Raw genomic sequence first — 11,284 nt, forward strand, 5'->3', positions numbered from 1 at the left:
CAGCAGGATGGCTGCCTTTCAAGGGAAACAATATCTGGATGTTTCTATGTCTAGACCACAGAGGAAAAATGCTTCCTTGGTAATTAACCCATTGAAAGCAGAACAAGCCCATGTGCCTCTGAGAAACAAATATAGAGAAGAGTTAGAAAGATGCAGTCACTGAAGATTCAGCCTACACTTGGCATTGTTGGTGATATGCTTATAAAAGCTTCTTTACCAGTTTGTATTGGAGAGTTTTCAATCCAGAATCTAGGTAGTGTGAAGAATGAATAGGGGATGGTAAGAAGTTATTTCTTTTCTTAACCAGCCAATGGTATTTTTCATTTTACTGTCCCCATTTCTCTCCCCGTTTGCACGCCACTGCTAAGAGTCTTGTAGAAACCTCCTTCCTCCTGGAGTAAGAAGCAGGGACCCTGTAGGTCAAGCCTTAAGGACATTTTCACTGAGAATTAAAAGATGAGAAGGTTACTTAGACAAGTGGTTTGTCTGGGTGCTGGAGGGGAAATCTATGTGAATCCTGGTAGAATTATGGATCACAGTTCAATTAGATAATCTCAGTCTTTGAGTTCTGCATCATTTGTAAAAGCTGGATGTGAGTTGATGTATCAATACATCATTACCCACATAGATAATTTATATTAAAAAATATTTTGGAGGCAAAGGCCAGATTGCAATCAAATATTTTGAACTTCTTACATACACATTACACATTAACGTTCATAGAAGAGGAAAGGGTTCCTTTTACATTCAAGTTTCCTAAGTATAATTTGCATATCCGTTCCATAAACATTTATTAAATGCTGATGCATACTCACAGAGTTGTTTAAAATCACGGGGATCCAAAGAGATAAACACACAGTGTTTACTCCTGAATTGTAGTCTGTATTTAGAAACAAAATACATACAAAAACCAAATGTACACCTTATCATTAGTATCATATAAATGACATAACAGTGCTAAGAAATACGCAGTAGAAGCATGGCTAGAATGTGTTGAAGATAGCTGGAAAAGGATTTTTATAAACTTCAGTTAATTGACAAAAGAATGGTATAAGGAATGTTGAAAGAAAAAATGATCACTCAAACTAATCTCCTAGTTTCATTCCCTTGCAAGCCTTTTCTATATTCAGGCATAATTTTAGAAACTCCAGTGGAGCTCGAGTCCATCCCTGATGTAGCTTTGCCTTCCTTTCCAGTCTCTTCCACACCTTGTGCCTTCTTTCCTGCCTCCCTCTTGTGAAAGCCCCCTGCCCCACTGCCCCTTTCTCTACCATGTAGCTCTTCATTGTGGGACCTTCAGCTTTTGCCTAGGATCCTCTTTTTCACCACCATATTCCATCTCCCCTCCCTTCACCTCTTTGAAGCTTTGGCACTGCATCTTCCAAGAATTCTTCCTGAAACTTTTACTCCTCCTCCTTCTCTCCTGTTTCTTTGTCTTTTCCTAATCTGACTTCCTCCCTCCTTCCACAGTTTGTATTAAATGAACCTCTTTGGTAAACCTATAAAAATCCTTGACAATTTTAATCTGTGTATTGTCCATATGAGATTTTAATGATCGATTTCTGTGTCTGTCTTTCCAGCTATGATGTGAGCACTTTGAAAGGAGGAATCATATCTTATTAATGTTATATTCTTTAGTGTCTGTGTCAATAGGAAGAGTTCCATAAAGTTTGTTGAATGAACCAATAAAGGAACCTCATATATAGTACTGAATTAAAAAATACACAGACTCTGCCCTCAGGGATTTTATAACCTAGTAGAGAAGATAGACAACACACAAACATGACTACAAGTCTGCTAATGCAGTGAAGCAAATAAAATGAGTTTTGAGATAGAGAATAATGGAGCAGATTGCTTTAGTTGAGAGACTATAAATGTTAGGTTGGAATGGAATCCACTGTGGCTGGTTCTAGAAGAGAGGGAATTTATCGACATATAAAACATGGCTCACAGAGTCTTTGGGAAACTTAGGGAGCCAGGAACAATATCCAGTCACACTAAATGGGGCTGCTCCAGCAGGAGCAGCTAGCCACCATCACTTGGCTCCCAAAATACAGTTTTAACAACCCCCCACTTCCTCAGTGATGCTCAGGATGGGCTCTCAGGATATCCACAATTACTGCCCTGAAGAGCTTGGCACTTCTGTCACCTGCTTTCAGAAAGGCAAGTTGTAGTGAGACCAGTTCCTCATGTTGGTCCCTTCCCAGTGGAAGGCTAACTCTGGTGCAAGTGACTGGCAGATTCTGGGTCACAGATCTGCATTCTAGCTGCCATTACAGCTGGGAGGTTGAATTTTGATATCTGCCTTGAAGAGGCAGGACTTATAATATAGGGATCTCCTACATTATGAGAATTTCCATTAATATAAAAGAATAGTCAAGAGATGCTAAATAGCAACAAATATATCTGTTGTCACTGCAGGTCAATAAAGAGCTATCTGAGAAGGTAGCATGAAGGTTACCTGAAGGATGACAAAGAACTCACCAGGCAAAATAACCAGAGGTTAGAAGAAAATGTAAAATGTTTTATTTATGGCAGGGAAATTCTCATCAGCTTCCAGAAACTGAAAGAATTCTGTATGGCTGAAGAGTGATGAGTAATGGAGAGGGGGGCCTGTGATGAGATTAGAGAGGGGACCAGTGAGTAAAAGCATAGTGGTAAGATGTGAAAGAGTTTGTGTTCTAAGTTCTATAGGAAGCCCTTAACAGTTTGAAGCCAGGGGCATGAGATGATCCAATGTATACTTCGCAAAGTTTAGACTGACTTGTATGTGGAGATTAGGTTGAAAAAGGGCAAGAGAGGGAACAGGAAGAGTCTAGCAAGGAGTCTAGGGATTCGCCAGGTGAGAGTTGAATGTGGCTTAGACTGAGGTGGTGGCAGTGGTTAAAAGACAAGTGGGGAGAATTTGAGATATAACTTGGAGGTTAAAATGTTTGCACTTAATGCTAATCCGTATTGTGCGTGGCTGGTAATAAAGAGGATATTAGGAAGGACTCCTAGGTTTCTAATTTTAGAACTGCTGGATGGATTCCTGAAAAGGGGAAGACTGGAGAAGGATCATAATTGGAGGAGGAGGGTGTTGGTTGAGTTTTAAGAGTTTGATTTGGAACATTGTAGTGGATACTGAGATTGACCACCCAGATCCCCCTTTAATGAAGAACTTGTTGCTCCAGCTGTGAGAGTGCTGACAGAAGACGACCTTCACCTGTCAGTCCTTTTAGGTATCCTTTCATAAAGCCACATCACACAGTGTCACACAGCTTCTGGGGATGTGGGAGTGTGCACATCAATGACTGATAAAAGGCTGGCCATCTTGATCCAAAAGGGGACAATCTTTAAGGTGCCTCTAGATCCACAGCTCCTCATGGGCTTAGCCAACACTGTTGTTGGCCCTGCTTCTCCCTTTTTTCATGCCTGCTTTCTACAAGTATTGATTCCAGAAACTTCTGGTAAGCATCCTGCATACTAAACACTGTTTTAGACTCTGATAATAATGATCCCATCACTGGTGTTAGGTAGATCACAGAGGTCCCTGGCACAACCATCTAGGTGTTGAAAGTTTTACTGGGGTGCATTGAGATGGCATAGCAGTATAAGGGAATCCATTAGTTAGTTCCATATAACAGACATTTGAAAAACATGTGGGAAATGGAAACTAAAATAACATAAAAATTGGGTGGCTATTGCTAAGCTCAATTGATGCAGATAACAAAGAAAAAGAGCATTTTAGAGGGCTTCCTTGGAGCCATACAAAGAAGGTCTAACCTCTTGTGAGAGGAGAGTGGAGAAAACAGAACCTAGCTGAGGGTTTAATTGGCTGAACCCCAAAGAAGGGAAGATTAAACTCCCAATCAAGGTAGTTCTGCTCTGCAGTCAGTGCTCTGGTGAGGAAATAATAGGATCTTGATTCATTGTATGGGAACATCTGGATTTATAGCATGGGGATATAAATTTGTTACTTATGAGCATATAAATAACATTTAAAATCATGGGGGTAAATATTCTCACCCTAGTGAGAGAGGGTAGATATAGAAAAAATGAGCTCAGGACTGACCTCCAGTCTTAAAGTCCAACTGCAAAAGTTCAATATTGAAAGAGGATCTTACAAAGGAGATTGAAACAAGTACTAAGAGATCAAAGGAAAACTGGGGAATGTGTATCATGGAAACCAAGAGAAGAGAGAGTTCCAAAAATATATGAAAAGAAAGGAAGTATATGTAATGTTGCTAAAAGGTGAATGAATTTCAAATACACTGCACTAAGTGAAAGAAATCAAAAGGCTATATACTGTTTGATTTCATTATGACATTCTTACAAAGACAAAACTACAGGAATAGAAAACAGATTAGTGTACTACGGGTTGAACATGAGGGTGAATTTACTACAAAGTAGTACAGGGGATTCTGGAGAATGATAGAATTATTCTATATATTAACAGTTGTTTGTGTATGTGTTTCTTAAGACTTGCAGAACTCTGCTACAACTGTACATATTGTGTTTATCAGTAATTTGACCTTTTTTAGTGCTGTATTGAAGTCTATTGTGTGGACCCTACTTGACAAATTATGGGTTATTTCAAATTGTTGGTGATTATAAATAAAATTATTTGTGTATACTTTTCAGTGTGAACATAAGGAGGTTACTTTGTCACATGGTAATTGTACATTTAACTTTATAATAAACTCCTGAACTGTTTTTCATCCTGAACTACTTTGCATTCCCACCAACAAGATATGAGATTTCCAGATGCCTTAAATCATTGTCATCACTTTATATCATCAGGTTGAAAATTTATTTCAGTTATTGTAAGAAATGTTTAATGACATCTCATTGTAGTTTGCATTTCCAAAATGACTGTGGGCATAGTTTCATGTGCTTATTTGCCATAAGTTTGCCTTACTTGGTTATGTCCGTTTTGCCCATTTTTTATTGGATTGTTCATTTTCTTAATATTGAGTTTTGAGAGTTATTTACATAATCTAGATCTAAGTCCTTTATCAAATATGTGATTTGCAATATTTTCTCCCATTAGCTGTTTCATTCTCTTAACTGTGTCCTTTGAGGAGAAGTTGTAATTATAATAATATTTACCCTGTGTATAAAATTCTTTGTAGATAGTATTTGTCTTTTGCCTTCTAAAGATGTCACTCCATTGTTTCCAGCTTTCATAGTTTTTAGTGAGAAGTCTGCTGTAATTTTGGTTAAAGTTCATCTGTATATCTTTTTCTCTACTTCCTTCAGGGTTTTCTCTGTATTTGGTTTTCAGCCAAAATCATTCTGTGTAAATTTCTTTTTAAAAAGCCTATTTGGTTTTTTTGAGCTTCTTGGAATTATAGTTCGGTAGCTGTCAATAATTTTGGAAAATTTTCAGCATAAGCTCTTTAAATATTTCTTTTTCTGTTCTGTCTTCTCTTTCTGACATTTCTTTTAAAAAAATTTTATTGAAGTATAGTTGATTTACAATGTTGTGTTTAATTTCTGTTGTACAGCAAGGTGACTCAGTTATACATATATATATTCTTTTTCATATTCTTTTCCATTATTGTTTATCACAGGGTACTGAATGTAGTTCCCTGTGCTATACAGTAGGACTCTTTCCGACATTTCAGTTTCACTTGTTTAGAATTTTTGGTTTGTACCACAGCTCTGGGGTGTTCTGTCTTTTTCTTTTTTCTTTTAAAATTCACTCTCTTTAACAAACTTATGGTTACCAAAGGAGAAGGGGTGTGAGATGAACTGGGAGATTGGGATTTACATACCTACACTACTATGTATAAAGTAGATAACTAATGAGAACCTACTGTATAGAAGTATACAGTAGTGAGTATACTCTACTCAATGCTCTGTGGTAACCTAAATGGGAAGGAAATCTAAAAAAGAGCTGGATATATGTATACATATAACTGATTCACTTTGCAGCACAGCAGAAACTAACATAACATTGTAAAGCAACTATACTCCAATAAAAATTAATTAGAAAATTCAGTCTCTTTACTTTTTGTGCTTTAGTTTGGGTAATATTTATTGACTCCTCTTCATGATCATTGATTCTTTCCTGAGTTATGTCAGGTTGACTGATGAGCCTTTTGAAGAAGTCTTATAGTTCTGATGCAGATTTTTAATTAGTTGGCATACTGAATCTAGTAATCTTTTCTCTATTAATATATATATTTAAAATGGGATTGTTCTAATAGTTTCTTATCTTGTACTGCCCCATTTGGGGTTTGTTATTTAGCTTTTCCTAGCCTCATAAAATAAATTGGCAGTTTCCTCTTCTTAATCAATGAAGCAGTTTGTATTTTATAGGTATTACTTGTTCCATGGAAGTTTTTTTTTTCCTACATCTTTTTTGTAAAGTTATTGTATTCTGATGTTATTGTGGGGAAGAGTTTTTTAGGTGAAATTTACATAATATAGAGTTAACTGTTTTAAAGTGTACTCTTCAGTGGAAATTAGGGTAAAATTCAGTAGTATTTAGTATACTGATAATGTTGTACAACCACCAGCTCTTTTTAGTTTCAAAATTTTTACCTCATTCCATAAATACACCTCATATACCTTAAGTAATTACTCTCCAATCCCCTCTTTCCATATCTCCTGGGAAGCTTTAATATGCCTTATATCTCGATAGATTTGCCTATTCTGTATGTGTCATATAAAAGGAATCATATAATATGTGACCTTTATAATACCTGACTTCTTTTACTTAGCATGTTTCTGAGGTTGATCCAACTTATAGCATGTATCAGTACTATGTTTCTTTTTACAGCTGAATAATATTCCATTGTTTGAATATACTAGTATACAACAATTTGTTTAGTCATTTGTTCATTGATGAAAATTTGGGTTATTTCTACCTTTCAGCTATGATGAATTATGCTGCTATGAAAATTTGGGCCCAGTTATTGTGTGGACATATGTTTTCATTTCTCTTGAAGTGAAATATATCTAGAGGTGGGATTATTGGGTCATGTGGTAATTCTCTGTTTAACTTTTTGAGGAACAGGCAACTGCTTTTCATAGCAGCTGTATCATTATATATTCTCATCAGCAATCTATGAGGGTTCCAATTCTCGACATCCTTGCCAGTAATTCTTATTTTACATTTTCTTGATTAAAGTCATCCTAGTGGGTGTGAAATGGTGTCTCATTGTGTTTTTTTAAAAATAAATTTATTTATTTGCTTATTTATTTATTTATTTATGGCTGCGTTGGGTCTTCGTTGCTGCACGCAGGTTTTCTCTAGTTGTGGTGAGCAGGGGTTACTCTTCATTGCGGTGCACAGGCTTCTCATTGAGGTGGCTTCTCTTGTTGCAGAGCATGGGCTCTAGGCACATGGGCTTCAGTAGTTGTGGCACGCAGGATCAGTAGTTATGGCTTGAGGGCTCTAGAGTGCAGGCTCAGTAATTGTGGCACACGGGCTTAGTTGCTCCGCGGCATGTGAGATCTTCCTGGACCAGGGATCGAACCCATGTCGCCTGCATTGGCAGGAGGATTCTTAACCACTGCACCACCAGGGAAGTCCCCTCCTTGTGGTTTTGATTTGCATTTACTTAATGATAGATAATGATGGAGACCTTTTCATGTGCCAATGGGGAATTTATAGATCTTTGGAGAAATATCTGTTTAAGTTCTGGCTCATGGTTTTTTGTTTTTAATAATTTATTTTTTCTAATCTAAAAAAATATTTAAAAACTGAAGTATACTTGATTTACAATATTATATTAGTTCCAGGTGTACAATGTAGTCATTCAATATTTTTATAGATTATCCTCCATTTAAAGTTATTATAAAATAATGGCTATATTTCCCTGTGCTTCACAATATATCCCTGTTACTTATTAATTTTCTACATGGTGATTTTTACCTCAACCCCCTGCACATATCTTGTCCCTACCCCCTTTCCTTTCCCCACTGGTAACCACTAGTTTGTTCTATATATCTGTGAATGTGTTTCTGTTTTGTTATATTCATTCATTTGTTTTATTTTTTATATTCCACATATTAGTGATAACATACAGTATTTGTCTTTCTCTGACTTATTTCACTAAGCATAAATACCCTCCGGGTCCATTCATGTTGTTGCAAATGGCAAAATTTCAGTGTTTTATATGGCTGACTAGTATTCCATTATATGTGTGTGTGTGTGTATACACATGCATAACATCTTCTTTATGTGTAATGGACACTTAGGTTTCTTCCATATCTTGTGTATTGTAAATAATGCTGCTAAAAACATAGGGGTACATGAATATGAATTAGAGTTTATGTTTTCTTTGAATATATGCCAGGAGTGCAACTGCTGGATCATATAGTAGTTCGATTTTTAGTTTTTTGAAGAACCTTCAGGCTGTTTTCCATAGTGGCTGCACTAATTTACATTCCCACCAACAGTGTACTAGGGTTCCCTTTCTTTACATCCTTGCCAACATTTCTTACTTCTGGTCTTTTTGACAGTAGCCATTCTGAAAGGTGTGAGGTGCTATCTCATGGTGGTTTTTGATTTGCATTTCTCTAATGATTAGTGATGTTAAGCATTTTTCATGTGCCTATTGGCCATGTGTATATTCTCTTTGGAAAAATGTCTATTCATGTCTTCTGCCCATTTTTTAATCAGGTGTTTTTGTTTTTTTTTTTTAAATATTGAGTTATATGAACTGTTTATATATTTTGGATATTAACTTATCAGTCATATCACTCACAAATATTTTATCACATTCAGCAAGTTGTCTTTTCATTTTGTTGATGGGTTCCTTTGTGGTGTAAAAGATTTTAAGCTTAATTAGGTCCCATTTGTTTATTTTTGCTTATGTTTCTTTTGCCTTAGGAGAGAGCTCCAAAAACTATTGCTGTGACTTATGTCAAAGAGTGTTCTGCTTATGTTTTTGTCTATGAGTTATTTCCAGTCTTAAATTTAGGTCTTAATTCATTTTGAATTTATTTTCACATATGGTATGAGAAAATATTCTAATTTCATTCTATACATGTAGCTGTCCAGTTTTCACAGCACCACTTATTGAAGGGACTGTATTTTCTTCTTGTACATTTTTGCTTCCTTTGTCATGGGTTAATTGACCATAAGTTCATGGGTATATTTTTTGGCTTTCTATTCTGTTCCATTGATCTATGTGTCTGTTTTTGTGTCAGTACCATTCTGTTTTGATTACTGTAACTTTGTATTATAGTCTGAAGTTAGGAAACATGATAACTCCAACTCTGTTCTTTCTGAAGATTGTTTCGCCTATTTGGGATCTTTTGTGTTTCCAAAGAAAGTTTAAAATTCTTTGTTCTAGATCTGTGAAAAAAGCCATTGATATTTTGATAGGGATTGCACTGAATGTATAGATTGCCTTGGGTAGTATGGTCATTTTAACAGTATTCTTCCAGTCCACGAATATGGTATATCTTTCCATCTGTTTGTGTCATCTTCAGTTGCTTTCATCAGTGTCTTATAGTTTTCCAAGTACAGGTCTTTTATCTCCTTATATTGATTCATAGGAATTTTATTCGTTTTGTAAATAAAGAATCCCATATATGATTGTAAATGGGATCATTTCCTTAATTTCTCCTTCTGATATTTCATTGTCAGTGTATAAGAATACAATAGATTTTTGTATATTAATTATTAATTTTGTAACCTGTAATTTTACCAAATACATTGATCAGCTCTAGTATTTTTTTGGTGGCATCTTTAGGATTTTCTAAGTATAGTATCATGTCATCTGCAAACAGTGATGGTTTAAATTCTTTCATTCCATTTTGGATTCCTTTTATTTCTTTTTCTTGTCTGATTGCTGCAGCTAAGACTTTCAGTACTGTGATGAATAAAAGTGGTGGGAGTGAGCATCCTTGTCTTGTTCCTGATCTTAGAGTAAATACTTTCAGATTTTTCCTGTTGAGTATGATGTTAGCTGTGGGCTTAACATATATAGTCTGTATTATGATGAGGTATGTTCCCTCTATATCCACTTTGTGGAGCATTTTTATCATAAGTGGATAGTGAATTTTTAAAAAAAATGTTCTACCTCTATTGAGATGACCCTATGATTTTTATTCCTCAGTTTGTTAATGTGGTGTGTCACATTGGGTCATTTGCAGATATTGAATCATCCTTGCATTCTTGGGATAAATCCCACTTGATCATAGTGTATGATCCTTTTAATGTATTGTTGGATTTGGTTTGCTAATATTTTCTTGAGGATTTTTGCCTTTGTGTTTAGCAGTGATATTGACTTATAATTTCCTTTTCTAATATCTTTGTCTAGTTTTGGTATCAGGGTGATGCTGACCTTATAGAATGAGCAGAAGCATTCCTTCTCTATTTTTTGGAAAAGTTTGAGAAGGATAGGTATTAACTCTTATCTACATGTTTGGTAGAATTCACCTATGAAGCTATCTGGTCCTGGATATTCATTTGTTGGGTTTTTTTTTTTCTCCTACTGATTGAATTTTATTACTGGTAATTGGTCTGATCATATTTTCATTTTTTTCCTGGTTCAAGCTTGGAAGATTGTACATTTCTAGGATTTTTGTTCATTTCTTTTCAGTTATTCATTTTATTAGCATATTATTTTTTGTAGTAATCTCTTATGATCCTTTGTATTTCTGTGTTGTTTTTTGTAACTTCTTTTTCATTTCTGATTTTATTGATTTGCACCCTCTATTTTTCTTGATGACTGTCTTAAATGTTTATTGTTTTTATCTTTTTGAAGAACAAGCTCTTAATTCCGTTGATCTTTTTGATTATTTTTTTAGACTCTTTCATTTATTTCTGTTCTATGTTATGATTTCTTTCCTTCTACTAACTTTGGGTTTGATAGTGTGGAACTAAATCACTAAGCAAGCAGGGCCTGAGTGGGTGTTCAGCTTAGGCTGGGACATCTGCTGGGGCTGTCACAGGAAACTGACCATAGGCCAGTGCAGTTTCAATCTGCTTTCGCTGCCTTGTTTTGGGAATAAGCAAATGTGTGTGAGCTCTTCACAAGCGGAGTCTAAATTTCTTACAGCCCTCCTTTTAGTTCCACTGGTTTTCTAACCAGCTAAGGAGATTCGTCTTCCCAGTGTTGGACCCCAGAGCTGGGCTGCCCCATATGTGGCTCTAACTTCTCACTCCCCAGGGAGGATCTCTGCGTGTGTAATGTCCCCATCACTATCTTTTTTGTCCCCTCCCAGGGGCACAAGTCCTGACCTGATCTCTTCTTTTCCCTTCGTCCCTGGTTCACATGGATTTTTCTTACAGCCTTGGTTGTACAAGAATCTTTTTGCAGTTCTCTAGTTTGTTTTC

The sequence above is a fragment of the Lipotes vexillifer genome, unplaced genomic scaffold (genome assembly GCF_000442215.2).
Source record: "Lipotes vexillifer unplaced genomic scaffold, Lipotes_vexillifer_v1.1 scaffold963, whole genome shotgun sequence".
Classification (NCBI taxonomy): domain Eukaryota; kingdom Metazoa; phylum Chordata; class Mammalia; order Artiodactyla; family Lipotidae; genus Lipotes; species Lipotes vexillifer.